This window comes from Oncorhynchus tshawytscha, linkage group LG03 (genome assembly GCF_018296145.1).
Source record: "Oncorhynchus tshawytscha isolate Ot180627B linkage group LG03, Otsh_v2.0, whole genome shotgun sequence".
Lineage (NCBI taxonomy): Eukaryota > Metazoa > Chordata > Actinopteri > Salmoniformes > Salmonidae > Oncorhynchus > Oncorhynchus tshawytscha.
This window is the reverse complement of record NC_056431.1, coordinates 21,343,379-21,357,324: the sequence shown is the minus strand read 5'-3', so window position 1 is coordinate 21,357,324 and position 13,946 is coordinate 21,343,379. Positions and strand designations below refer to the sequence as shown.

The window sequence follows — 13,946 nt, the reverse complement described above, 5'->3', positions numbered from 1 at the left end:
AGTTTAGTTTGTTCTATAGGTAACGAAGGTGAGATTAGTTTGTTCTAGAGGTAATGAAGGTGAGTTTAGTTTGTTCTAGAGTTAACAGAGGTGAGTTTAGTTTGTTCTATAGGTAACGAAGGTGCGTTTAGTTTGTTCTAGAGTTAACAGAGGTGAGTTTAGTTTGTTCTAGAGTTAACAGAGGTGAGTTTAGTTTGTTCTAGAGTTAACAGAGGTGAGTAGTTGTTTCTAGAGTTAACAGAGGTTAGTTTGTTTCTAGAGTTAACAGAGGTGAGTGTAGTTTGTTCTAGAGGTAATGAAGGTGAGTTTAGTTTGTTCTGCAGGTAACGAAAGTGAGTTTAGTTTGTTCTATAGGTAACGAAGGTGAGTTTAATTTGTTCTAGAGTTAACAGAGGTGAGTTTAGTTTGTTCTAGAGTTAACAGAGGTAGTTTTTGTTCTAGAGGTAATGAAGGTGAGTTTAGTTTGTTCTAGAGGTAACGAAGGTGAGTTTAGTTTGTTCTAGAGTTAAAAGAGGTGAGTTTAGTTTGTTCTAGAGTTAACAGAGGTGAGTTTAGTTTGTTCTAGAGGTAATGAAGGTGAGTTTAGTTTGTTCTAGAGGTTAATGAAGGTTAGTTTAGTTTGTTCTAGAGTTAAAAGAGGTGAGTTTAGTTTGTTCTAGAGTTAACAGAGGTGAGTAGTTGTTTCTAGATTTAACAGTTTGTTGTTTCTAGAGTTAACAGAGGTGAGTTTAGTTTGTTCTAGAGGTAATGAAGGTGAGTTTAGTTTGTTCTAGAGGTTAATGAAGGTGAGTACTTTGTTCTAGAGTTAACAGAGGTGAGTTTAGTTTGTTCTATAGGTAACGAAGGGGAGTTTAGTTTGTTCTAGAGTTAACAGAGGTGAGTAGTTGTTTCTAGAGTTAACAGAGGTGAGTTTAGTTTGTTCTAGAGGTAATGAAGGTGAGTTTAGTTTGTTCTAGAGTAACAGAAAGTGAGTTTAGTTTGTTCTATAGGTAACGCAGGTGAGTTTAATTTGTTCTAGAGTTAACAGAGGTGAGTTTAGTTTGTTCTAGAGGTAATGAAGGTGAGTTTAGTTTGTTCTAGAGGTAACGAAGGTGAGTTTAGTTTGTTCTAGAGTTAACAGAGGTGAGTTTAGTTTGTTTTATAGGTAACGAAGGTGAGATTAGTTTGTTCTAGAGGTAATGAAGGTGAGTAGTTTGTTCTAGAGTTAACAGAGGTGAGTTTAGTTTGTTCTATAGGTAACGAAGGTGAGTTTAGTTTGTTCTAGAGTTAACAGAGGTGAGTTTAGTTTGTTCTAGAGTTAACAGAGCTGAGTTTGGTTTGTTCTAGAGGTAACAAAGGTGAGTTTAGTTTGTTCTAGAGTTAACAGAGGTGTTTAGTATGTTCTAGAGGTAATGGAGGTGAGTTTAGTTTGTTCTAGAGGTAATGAAGGTGAGTTTAGTTTGTTCTAGAGTTAACAGAGGTGAGTTTAGTTTGTTCTATAGGTAACGAAGGTGAGTTTAGTTTGTTCTATAGGTAACGAAGGTGAGTTTAGTTTGTTCTATAGGTAATGAAGGTGAGTATTTTGTTCTAGAGTTAACAGAGGTGATTTTAGTTTGTTCTAGAGGTAATGAAGGGGAGTTTAGTTTGTTCTAGAGTTAACAGAGGTGAGTTTAGTTTGTTCTATAGGTAACGAAGGTGAGTTTAGTTTGTTCTAGATTTTTTCAGATGTGAGTTTAGTTTGTTCTAGAGGTAACAGAGGTGAGTTTGGTTTGTTCTATAGGTAACAAAGGTGAGTTTAGCTTGTTCTAGAGTTAACGGAAGTGTTTAGTTTGTTCTAGGGGTAATGGAGGTAACAGAGTTTGTTCTATAGGTAACAAAGGTGAGTTTAGCTTGTTCTAGAGTTAACAGAAGTGTTTAGTTTGTTCTAGGGGTAATGGAGGTGAGTGTTAGTTTGTTCTAGAGGTTAATGAAGGTGAGTTTAGTTTGTTCTATAGGTAACGAAGGTGAGATTAGTTTGTTCTAGAGGTAATGAAGGTGAGTTTAGTTTGTTCTAGAGTTAACAGAGGTGAGTTTAGTTTGTTCTATAGGTAACGAAGGTGAGTTTAGTTTGTTCTAGAGTTAACAGAGGTGAGTTTAGTTTGTTCTAGAGTTAACAGAGGTGAGTTTAGTTTGTTCTAGAGTTAACAGAGGTGAGTAGTTGTTTCTAGAGTTAACAGAGGTGAGTAGTTGTTTCTAGAGTTAACAGAGGTGAGTTAGTTTGTTCTAGAGGTAATGAAGGTGAGTTTAGTTTGTTCTGCAGGTAACGAAAGTGAGTTTAGTTTGTTCTATAGGTAACGAGGTGAGTTTAGTTTGTTCTAGAGTTAACAGAGGTGAGTTTAGTTTGTTCTAGAGTTAACAGAGGTGAGTTGAGTTTGTTCTAGAGGTAATGAAGGTGAGTTTAGTTTGTTCTAGAGTTAACAGAGGTAAGTTGAGTTTGTTCTAGAGGTAATGAAGGTGAGTTTAGTTTGTTCTAGAGGTAACGAAGGTGAGTTTAGTTTGTTCTAGAGTTAAAAGAGGTGAGTTTAGTTTGTTCTAGAGTTAACAGAGGTGAGTTTAGTTTGTTCTAGAGGTAATGAAGGTGAGTTTAGTTTGTTCTAGAGTTAATGAAGGTGAGTTTAGTTTGTTCTAGAGTTAACAGAGTTGAGTTTAGTTTGTTCTGTAGGTAATGAAGGTGAGTTTAGTTTGTTCTAGATTTTTTTCAGAGGTGAGTTTAGTTTGTTCTAGAGGGAACGAAGGTGAGTTTAGTTTGTTCTAGAGTTAACAGAGGTGAGTTTAGTTTGTTCTAGAGGTAACAAAGGTGAGTTTAGTTTGTTCTAGAGTTAACAGAGGTGAGTTTAGTTTGTTCTAGAGTTAACAGAGGTGAGTTTAGTTTGTTCTAGAGTTAACAGAGGTAAGTTGAGTTTGTTCTAGAGGTAATGAAGGGGAGTTTAGCTTGTTCTAGAGTTAACAGAAGTGTTTAGTTTGTTCTAGGGGTAATGGAGGTGAGTGTAGGTTGTTCTAGAGGTTAATGAAGGTGAGTTTAGTTTGTTCTATAGGTAACGAAGGTGAGATTAGTTTGTTCTAGAGGTAATGAAGGTGAGTTTAGTTTGTTCTAGAGGTAATGAAGGTGAGTATTTTGTTCTAGAGTTAACAGAGGTGATTTTAGTTTGTTCTAGAGGTAATGAAGGGGAGTTTAGTTTGTTCTAGAGTTAACAGAGGTGAGTTTAGTTTGTTCTATAGGTAACGAAGGTGAGTTTAGTTTGTTCTAGATTTTTTCAGAGGTGAGTTTAGTTTGTTCTAGAGGTAACAGAGGTGAGTTTGGTTTGTTCTATAGGTAACAAAGGTGAGTTTAGCTTGTTCTAGAGTTAACAGAAGTGTTTAGTTTGTTCTAGGTGTAATGGAGGTGAGTGTAGGTTGTTCTAGAGGTAATGAAGGTGAGTTTAGTTTGTTCTAGAGGTTAATGAAGGTGAGTTTAGTTTGTTCTAGAGGTAACGAAGGTGAGTTTAGTTTGTTCTAGAATTAACAGAGGTGAGTTTAGTTTGTTCTAGAGGTAATGAAGGTGAGTTTAGTTTGTTCTAGAGTTAACAGAAGGTGAGTTTAGTTTGTTCTAGAGGTAACAAGGTGAGTTTAGTTTGTTCTAGAGTTAACAGAGATGAGTTTAGTTTGTTCTAGAGGTAATGAAGGTGAGTTTAGTTTGTTCTAGAGGGAACGAAGGTGAGTTTAGTTTGTTCTAGAGTTAACAGAGGTGAGTTTAGTTTGTTCTAGAGGTAATGAAGGTGAGTTTAGTTTGTTCTAGAGGGAACGAAGGTGAGTTTAGTTTGTTCTAGAGTTAACAGAGGTGAGTTTAGTTTGTTCTAGAGTTAACAGAGGTGAGTTTGGTTTGTTCTAGAGGTATCAAAGGTGAGTTTAGTTTGTTCTAGAGTTAACAGAGGTGAGTTTAGTTTGTTCTAGAGTTAATGAGGTGAGTTTAGTTTGTTCTAGAGTTAACAGAGGTGAGTTTAGTTTGTTCTAGAGTTAACAGAGGTGAGTTTGGTTTGTTCTAGAGGTAACAAAGGTGAGTTTAGTTTGTTCTAGAGTTAACAGAGGTGTTTAGTATGTTCTAGAGGTAATGGAGGTGAGTTTAGTTTGTTCTAGAGTTAACAGAGGTGAGTTTAGTTTGTTCTATAGGTAACGAAGGTGAGTTTAGTTTGTTCTAGAGGTAATGAAGGTGAGTATTTTGTTCTAGAGTTAACAGAGGTGATTTTAGTTTGTTCTAGAGGTAATGAAGGGGAGTTTAGTTTGTTCTAGAGTTAACAGAGGTGAGTTTAGTTTGTTCTATAGGTAACGAAGGTGAGTTTAGTTTGTTCTAGATTTTTTCAGAGGTGAGTTTAGTTTGTTCTAGAGGTAACAGAGGTGAGTTTGGTTTGTTCTATAGGTAACAAAGGTGAGTTTAGCTTGTTCTAGAGTTAACAGAAGTGTTTAGTTTGTTCTAGGGGTAATGGAGGTGAGTGTAGTTTGTTCTAGAGTTAACAGAGGTGAGTTTAGTTTGTTCTAGAGGTAATGAAGGTGAGTTTAGTTTGTTCTAGAGGGAACGAAGGTGAGTTTAGTTTGTTCTAGAGTTAACAGAGATGAGTTTAGTTTGTTCTAGAGTTAACAGAGATGAGTTTAGTTTGTTCTAGAGGTAATGAAGGTGAGTTTAGTTTGTTCTAGAGGTTAATGAAGGTGAGTTTAGTTTGTTCTAGAGTTAAAAGAGGTGAGTTTAGTTTGTTCTAGAGTTAACAGAGGTGAGTTTAGTTTGTTCTAGAGGTAATGAAGGTGAGTTTAGTTTGTTCTAGAGTTAACAGAGGTGAGTTTAGTTTGTTCTATAGGTAACGAAGGTGAGTTTAGTTTGTTCTAGAGTTAACAGAGGTGAGTTTAGTTTGTTCTAGAGTTAACAGAGGTGAGTTTAGTTTGTTCTAGAGTTAACAGAGGTGAGTTTAGTTTGTTCTAGAGTTAACAGAGGTGAGTAGTTGTTTCTAGAGTTAACAGAGGTGAGTTTAGTTTGTTCTAGAGGTAATGAAGGTGAGTTTAGTTTGTTCTGCAGGTAACGAAAGTGAGTTTAGTTTGTTCTATAGGTAACGCAGGTGAGTTTAGTTTGTTCTAGAGTTAACAGAGGTGAGTTTAGTTTGTTCTAGAGTTAACAGAGGTGAGTTTAGTTTGTTCTAGAGGTAATGAAGGTGAGTTTAGTTTGTTCTAGAGTTAACAGAGGTAAGTTGAGTTTGTTCTAGAGGTAATGAAGGTGAGTTTAGTTTGTTCTAGAGGTAACGAAGGTGAGTTTAGTTTGTTCTAGAGTTAAAGAGGTGAGTTTAGTTTGTTCTAGAGGTAATGAAGGTGAGTTTAGTTTGTTCTAGAGTTAATGAAGGTGAGTTTAGTTTGTTCTAGAGTTAACAGAGGTGAGTTTAGTTTGTTCTGTAGGTAATGAAGGTGAGTTTAGTTTGTTCTAGATTTTTTTCAGAGGTGAGTTTAGTTTGTTCTAGAGGGAACGAAGGTGAGTTTAGTTTGTTCTAGAGTTAACAGAGGTGAGTTTGGTTTGTTCTAGAGGTATCAAAGGTGAGTTTAGTTTGTTCTAGAGTTAACAGAGGTGTTTAGTTTGTTCTAGAGTTAATGAAGGTGAGTTTAGTTTGTTCTAGAGTTAACAGAGGTGAGTTTAGTTTGTTCTAGAGTTAACAGAGCTGAGTTTGGTTTGTTCTAGAGGTAACAAAGGTGAGTTTAGTTTGTTCTAGAGTTAACAGAGGTGTTTAGTATGTTCTAGAGGTAATGGAGGTGGGTTTAGTTTGTTCTAGAGGTAATGAAGGTGAGTTTAGTTTGTTCTAGAGTTAACAGAGGTGAGTTTAGTTTGTTCTATAGGTAACGAAGGTGAGTTTAGTTTTTTCTAGAGGTAATGAAGGTGAGTATTTTGTTCTAGAGTTAACAGAGGTGATTTTAGTTTGTTCTAGAGGTAATGAAGGGAGTTTAGTTTGTTCTAGAGTTAACAGAGGTGAGTTTAGTTTGTTCTATAGGTAACGAAGGTGAGTTTAGTTTGTTCTAGATTTTTTCAGAGGTGAGTTTAGTTTGTTCTAGAGGTAACAGAGGTGAGTTTGGTTTGTTCTATAGGTAACAAAGGTGAGTTTAGCTTGTTCTAGAGTTAACAGAAGTGTTTAGTTTGTTCTAGGTGTAATGGAGGTGAGTGTAGGTTGTTCTAGAGGTAATGAAGGTGAGTTTAGTTTGTTCTAGAGGTTAATGAAGGTGAGTTTAGTTTGTTCTAGAGGTAACGAAGGTGAGTTTAGTTTGTTCTAGAATTAACAGAGGTGAGTTTAGTTTGTTCTAGAGGTAATGAAGGTGAGTTTAGTTTGTTCTAGAGTTAACAGAGGTGAGTTTAGTTTGTTCTATAGGTAACGAAGGTGAGTTTAGTTTGTTCTAGAGTTAACAGAGATGAGTTTAGTTTGTTCTAGAGGTAATGAAGGTGAGTTTAGTTTGTTCTAGAGGGAACGAAGGTGAGTTTAGTTTGTTCTAGAGTTAACAGAGGTGAGTTTAGTTTGTTCTAGAGGTAATGAAGGTGAGTTTAGTTTGTTCTAGAGGGAACAAGGTGAGTTTAGTTTGTTCTAGAGTTAACAGAGGTGAGTTTAGTTTGTTCTAGAGTTAACAGAGGTGAGTTTGGTTTGTTCTAGAGGTAACAAAGGTGAGTTTAGTTTGTTCTAGAGTTAACAGAGGTGTTTAGTTTGTTCTAGAGTTAATGAAGGTGAGTTTAGTTTGTTCTAGAGTTAACAGAGGTGAGTTTAGTTTGTTCTAGAGTTAACAGAGCTGAGTTTGGTTTGTTCTAGAGGTAACAAAGGTGAGTTTAGTTTGTTCTAGAGTTAACAGAGGTGTTTAGTTGTTCTAGAGGTAATGGAGGTGAGTTTAGTTTGTTCTAGAGTTAACAGAGGTGAGTTTAGTTTGTTCTATAGGTAACGAAGGTGAGTTTAGTTTGTTCTAGAGGTAATGAAGGTGAGTGAGTATTTTGTTCTAGAGTTAACAGAGGTGATTTTAGTTTGTTCTAGAGGTAATGAAGGTGAGTATTTTGTTCTAGAGTTAACAGAGGTGATTTTAGTTTGTTCTAGAGGTAATGAAGGGGAGTTTAGTTTGTTCTAGATTTTTTCAGAGGTGAGTTTAGTTTGTTCTGGAGGTAACAGAGGTGAGTTTGGTTTGTTCTATAGGTAACAAAGGTGAGTTTAGCTTGTTCTAGAGTTAACAGAAGTGTTTAGTTTGTTCTAGGGGTAATGGAGGTGAGTGTAGGTTGTTCTAGAGGTTAATGAAGGTGAGTTTAGTTTGTTCTATAGGTAACGAAGGTGAGATTAGTTTGTTCTAGAGGTAATGAAGGTGAGTTTAGTTTGTTCTAGAGTTAACAGAGATGAGTTTAGTTTGTTCTAGAGTTAACAGAGATGAGTTTAGTTTGTTCTAGAGGTAATGAAGGTGAGTTTAGTTTGTTCTAGAGGTTAATGAAGGTGAGTTTAGTTTGTTCTAGAGTTAAAAGAGGTGAGTTTAGTTTGTTCTAGAGTTAACAGAGGTGAGTTTAGTTTGTTCTAGAGGTAATGAAGGGGAGTTTAGTTTGTTCTAGAGTTAACAGAGGTGAGTTTAGTTTGTTCTATAGGTAACGAAGGTGAGTTTAGTTTGTTCTAGATTTTTTCAGAGGTGAGTTTAGTTTGTTCTAGAGGTAACAGAGGTGAGTTTGGTTTGTTCTATAGGTAACAAAGGTGAGTTTAGCTTGTTCTAGAGTTAACAGAAGTGTTTAGTTTGTTCTAGGGGTAATGGAGGTGAGTGTAGGTTGTTCTAGAGGTTAATGAAGGTGAGTTTAGTTTGTTCTATAGGTAACGAAGGTGAGATTAGTTTGTTCTAGAGGTAATGAAGGTGAGTTTAGTTTGTTCTAGAGGTTAATGAAGGTGAGTTTAGTTTGTTCTAGAGTTAAAAGAGGTGAGTTTAGTTTGTTCTAGAGTTAACAGAGATGAGTTTAGTTTGTTCTAGAGGTAATGAAGGTGAGTTTAGTTTGTTCTAGAGTTAACAGAGGTGAGTAGTTGTTTCTAGAGTTAACAGAGGTGAGTAGTTGTTTCTAGAGTTAACAGAGGTGAGTTTAGTTTGTTCTAGAGGTAATGAAGGTGAGTTTAGTTTGTTCTGCAGGTAACGAAAGTGAGTTTAGTTTGTTCTATAGGTAACGCAGGTGAGTTTAATTTGTTCTAGAGTTAACAGAGGTGAGTTTAGTTTGTTCTAGAGTTAACAGAGGTGAGTTTAGTTTGTTCTAGAGGTAATGAAGGTGAGTTTAGTTTGTTCTAGAGTAACAAGGTGAGTTTAGTTTGTTCTAGAGTTAAAAGAGGTGAGTTTAGTTTGTTCTAGAGTTAACAGAGGTGAGTTTAGTTTGTTCTAGAGGTAATGAAGGTGAGTTTAGTTTGTTCTGTAGGTAATGAAGGTGAGTTTAGTTTGTTCTAGATTTTTTTCAGAGGTGAGTTTAGTTTGTTCTAGAGGGAACGAAGGTGAGTTTAGTTTGTTCTAGAGTTAACAGAGGTGAGTTTGGTTTGTTCTAGAGGTATCAAAGGTGAGTTTAGTTTGTTCTAGAGTTAACAGAGGTGTTTAGTTTGTTCTAGAGTTAACAGAGGTGAGTTTAGTTTGTTCTAGAGTTAACAGAGCTGAGTTTGGTTTGTTCTAGAGGTAACAAAGGTGAGTTTAGTTTGTTCTAGAGTTAACAGAGGTGTTTAGTTTGTTCTAGAGGTAATGGAGGTGGGTTTAGTTTGTTCTAGAGGTAATGAAGGTGAGTTTAGTTTGTTCTAGAGTTAACAGAGGTGAGTTTAGTTTGTTCTATAGGTAACTAAGGTGAGTTTAGTTTGTTCTAGAGGTAATGAAGGTGAGTATTTTGTTCTAGAGTTAACAGAGGTGATTTTAGTTTGTTCTAGAGGTAATGAAGGGAGTTTAGTTTGTTCTAGAGTTAACAGAGGTGAGTTTAGTTTGTTCTATAGGTAACGAAGGTGAGTTTAGTTTGTTCTAGATTTTTTCAGAGGTGAGTTTAGTTTGTTCTAGAGGTAACAGAGGTGAGTTTGGTTTGTTCTATAGGTAACAAAGGTGAGTTTAGCTTGTTCTAGAGTTAACAGAAGTGTTTAGTTTGTTCTAGGTGTAATGGAGGTGAGTGTAGGTTGTTCTAGAGGTAATGAAGGTGAGTTTAGTTTGTTCTAGAGGTTAATGAAGGTGAGTTTAGTTTGTTCTAGAGGTAACGAAGGTGAGTTTAGTTTGTTCTAGAATTAACAGAGGTGAGTTTAGTTTGTTTTATAGGTAACGAAGGTGAGATTAGTTTGTTCTAGAGGTAATGAAGGTGAGTTTAGTTTGTTCTAGAGTTAACAGAGGTGAGTTTAGTTTGTTCTAGAGGTAATGAAGGTGAGTAGTTTGTTCTAGAGTTAACAGAGGTGAGTTTAGTTTGTTCTATAGGTAACGAAGGTGAGTTTAGTTTGTTCTAGAGTTAACAGAGATGAGTTTAGTTTGTTCTAGAGGTAATGAAGGGGAGTTTAGTTTGTTCTAGAGTTAACAGAGGTGAGTTTAGTTTGTTCTATAGGTAACGAAGGTGAGTTTAGTTTGTTTTAGATTTTTTCAGAGGTGAGTTTAGTTTGTTCTAGAGGTAACAGAGGTGAGTTTGGTTTGTTCTATAGGTAACAAAGGTGAGTTTAGCTTGTTCTAGAGTTAACAGAAGTGTTTAGTTTGTTCTAGGTGTAATGGAGGTGAGTGTAGGTTGTTCTAGAGGTAATGAAGGTGAGTTTAGTTTGTTCTAGAGGTTAATGAAGGTGAGTTTAGTTTGTTCTAGAGGTAATGAAGGTGAGTTTAGTTTGTTCTAGAATTAACAGAGGTGAGTTTAGTTTGTTTTATAGGTAACGAAGGTGAGATTAGTTTGTTCTAGAGGTAATGAAGGTGAGTTTAGTTTGTTCTAGAGTTAACAGAGGTGAGTTTAGTTTGTTCTAGAGGTAATGAAGGTGAGTAGTTTGTTCTAGAGTTAACAGAGGTGAGTTTGGTTTGTTCTAGAGGTATCAAAGGTGAGTTTAGTTTGTTCTAGAGTTAACAGAGGTGTTTAGTTTGTTCTAGAGTTAATGAAGGTGAGTTTAGTTTGTTCTAGAGTTAACAGAGGTGAGTTTAGTTTGTTCTAGAGTTAACAGAGCTGAGTTTGGTTTGTTCTAGAGGTAACAAAGGTGAGTTTAGTTTGTTCTAGAGTTAACAGAGGTGTTTAGTATTGTTCTAGAGGTAATGGAGGTGAGTTTAGTTTGTTCTAGAATTAACAGAGGTGAGTTTAGTTTGTTTTATAGGTAACGAAGGTGAGATTAGTTTGTTCTAGAGGTAATGAAGGTGAGTTTAGTTTGTTCTAGAGTTAACAGAGGTGAGTTTAGTTTGTTCTAGAGGTAATGAAGGTGAGTTTAGTTTGTTCTAGAGTTAACAGAGGTGAGTTTAGTTTGTTCTATAGGTAACGAAGGTGAGTTTAGTTTGTTCTAGAGTTAACAGAGATGAGTTTAGTTTGTTCTAGAGTTAACAGAGATGAGTTTAGTTTGTTCTAGAGGTAATGAAGGCGAGTTTAGTTTGTTCTAGAGGGAACGAAGGTGAGTTTAGTTTGTTCTAGAGTTAACAGAGGTGAGTTTAGTTTGTTCTAGAGGTAATGAGGTGAGTTTAGTTTGTTCTAGAGGGAACGAAGGTGAGTTTAGTTTGTTCTAGAGTTAACAGAGGTGAGTTTAGTTTGTTCTAGAGTTAACAGAGGTGAGTTTGGTTTGTTCTAGAGGTATCAAAGGTGAGTTTAGTTTGTTCTAGAGTTAACAGAGGTGTTTAGTTTGTTCTAGAGTTAATGAAGGTGAGTTTAGTTTGTTCTAGAGTTAACAGAGGTGAGTTTAGTTTGTTCTAGAGTTAACAGAGCTGAGTTTGGTTTGTTCTAGAGGTAACAAAGGTGAGTTTAGTTTGTTCTAGAGTTAACAGAGGTGTTTAGTATGTTCTAGAGGTAATGGAGGTGAGTTTAGTTTGTTCTAGAGTTAACAGAGGTGAGTTTAGTTTGTTCTATAGGTAACGAAGGTGAGTTTAGTTTGTTCTAGAGGTAATGAAGGTGAGTATTTTGTTCTAGAGTTAACAGAGGTGATTTTAGTTTGTTCTAGAGGTAATGAAGGGGAGTTTAGTTTGTTCTAGATTTTTTCAGAGGTGAGTTTAGTTTGTTCTGGAGGTAACAGAGGTGAGTTTGGTTTGTTCTAGATTTTTCAGAGGTGAGTTTAGTTTGTTCTAGAGGTAACAGAGGTGAGTTTGGTTTGTTCTATAGGTAACAAAGGTGAGTTTAGCTTGTTCTAGAGTTAACAGAAGTGTTTAGTTTGTTCTAGGGGTAATGGAGGTGAGTGTAGGTTGTTCTAGAGGTTAATGAAGGTGAGTTTAGTTTGTTCTATAGGTAACGAAGGTGAGATTAGTTTGTTCTAGAGGTAATGAAGGTGAGTTTAGTTTGTTCTAGAGTTAACAGAGTGAGTTTAGTTTGTTCTAGAGTTATCAGAGATGAGTTTAGTTTGTTCTAGAGGTAATGAAGGTGAGTTTAGTTTGTTCTAGAGGTTAATGAAGGTGAGTTTAGTTTGTTCTAGAGTTAAGAGGTGAGTTTAGTTTGTTCTAGAGTTAACAGAGGTGAGTTTAGTTTGTTCTAGAGGTAATGAAGGTGAGTTTAGTTTGTTCTAGAGTTAATGAAGGTGAGTTTAGTTTGTTCTAGAGTTAACAGAGTTGAGTTTAGTTTGTTCTGTAGGTAATGAAGGTGAGTTTAGTTTGTTCTAGATTTTTTTCAGAGGTGAGTTTAGTTTGTTCTAGAGGGAACGAAGGTGAGTTTAGTTTGTTCTAGAGTTAACAGAGGTGAGTTTAGTTTGTTCTAGAGGTAATGAAGGTGAGTTTAGTTTGTTCTAGAGGGAACGAAGGTGAGTTTAGTTTGTTCTAGAGTTAACAGAGGTCAGTTTAGTTTGTTCTAGAGTTAACAGAGGTGAGTTTGGTTTGTTCTAGAGGTATCAAAGGTGAGTTTAGTTTGTTCTAGAGTTAACAGAGGTGTTTAGTTTGTTCTAGAGTTAATGAAGGTGAGTTTAGTTTGTTCTAGAGTTAACAGAGGTGAGTTTAGTTTGTTCTAGAGTTAACAGAGCTGAGTTTGGTTTGTTCTAGAGGTAACAAAGGTGAGTTTAGTTTGTTCTAGAGTTAACAGAGGTGTTTAGTATGTTCTAGAGGTAATGGAGGTGAGTTTAGTTTGTTCTAGAGGTAATGAAGGTGAGTTTAGTTTGTTCTAGAGTTAACAGAGGTGAGTTTAGTTTGTTCTATAGGTAACGAAGGTGAGTTTAGTTTGTTCTAGAGGTAATGAAGGTGAGTATTTTGTTCTAGAGTTAACAGAGGTGATTTTAGTTTGTTCTAGAGGTAATGAAGGGAGTTTAGTTTGTTCTAGAGTTAACAGAGGTGAGTTTAGTTTGTTCTATAGGTAACGAAGGTGAGTTTAGTTTTCTAGATTTTTTCAGAGGTGAGTTTAGTTTGTTCTAGAGGTAATGAAGGTGAGTTTAGTTTGTTCTGCAGGTAACGAAAGTGAGTTTAGTTTGTTGTGATGTTAGAGCGTTGGACTAGTAACCGAAAGGTTTGAAGATAAAATCCCCGAGCTGACAAGGAAATCCCCGAGCTGACAAGTAAAAAATCTGTTTTTCTGCTCCTGACCAGGCAGTTAACCCACTGTTCCTAGGCCGTCATTGAAAATAAGAATCTGTTCTTAACTGACTTGCCTAGTTAAATAAAGGTAAAATATATATATCTTTTTTTAAATGAACAGTGGCAGAGACAAGTTGGGTCTGCTGTGGAGGTGATTATTGCCTTAACTCTCCTGTTTTCCATTCTGTTTACCCCTTGTCGAATTCCTCCCTCACTTTCTTGCTCTCTTCACTGTCGCCCCTAACAACCACTTTAGCTCAACTGTCTCCCTAATCGCCGTGGCAACCATTACAGAGCTTGGTCTCCATGGCAACACCCTGTCCTGATTCCTTGATCAAGGACGGAGGAAGGTTTAAACAGTGCAAACACTTCAGCTGACAGGACAATGCTCGTTCGCTCTTCAATGCACAGAAAAACACATATCTTCAAACAGTCATCACTCTGTTCTCAGATAGCATGTCTCAGACGTCACTTCAGGCAAGTCAGTGGTGTGATATCGCTGAAACCGCTAAAACAAATGTGTGCGCCCTGGTATTGTGACACCCCTGGGGCTCGACACTGTGTCACCCTCTTCCTGACATGGACACGTCCCCACACACTGACACAAGTCTATGTCACTGTCATCACCCTTACGTAAGGACACAGTGACACCCACACTCTGAGCAGCTGTCAGGATCTGCAGTCAGGGCTGGATTAGACAGACAGGAGAGAAATCGGAGACAGATCAAATCAGTCAGCTGCACTTTCAACCATCTCCAACCTTGAAAGAACCAATGGCTATTTTTTTGGTTACTTTTTAGTTATGCACATGTTTTGAGATAATTAGGGTGAACACGTCCTGATTTCCACATCTATCCTCCTTTATTCTCAATTTCTGTACCTTGTTGGTCATTGAATTAAATCAGTGAGCGCAACACAATAATGTATACTGGTTACTGTGTAAATTGATTGTGCCAATTTCCTTTGATCCTTTGGGTTAGTATCTGTAGAGGTTACTGAGCCTAGTGCACTCCCTGATTTTCAAATTCGGATTTTGATCTTAATTCAAAACATAATTGTCCTTTTGCCCAGTTCTGTTCTGAGTGACATCAAGTACAGCACTGTAGACAGGCATAATCTGCCCTTAGAACTCTCTGTCTCTTTAAGTCATGGATGGACTAACCTCTGTCCTGCCTCTCTCTCTCTCTCTCTCTCTCTTGCTCTCTCTCTGCCTTTATTTCTCTCTGTCTCTCTCCCTCTCTCTATTTCTCTCTCGCTCTCTCTCTCTCTTT

At 36.6% G+C, this 13,946-nt stretch overlaps 1 protein-coding gene across 2 annotated transcripts in view; it reads left to right on the top strand.

Moving 5' to 3' along the window:
- The window catches only part of LOC112223821 (gamma-aminobutyric acid type B receptor subunit 1-like), an 88,550-nt gene that overhangs the window by 64,137 nt on the left and 10,467 nt on the right, over positions 1–13,946 (top strand). The gene's annotated exons all lie outside the window — the stretch shown is intronic.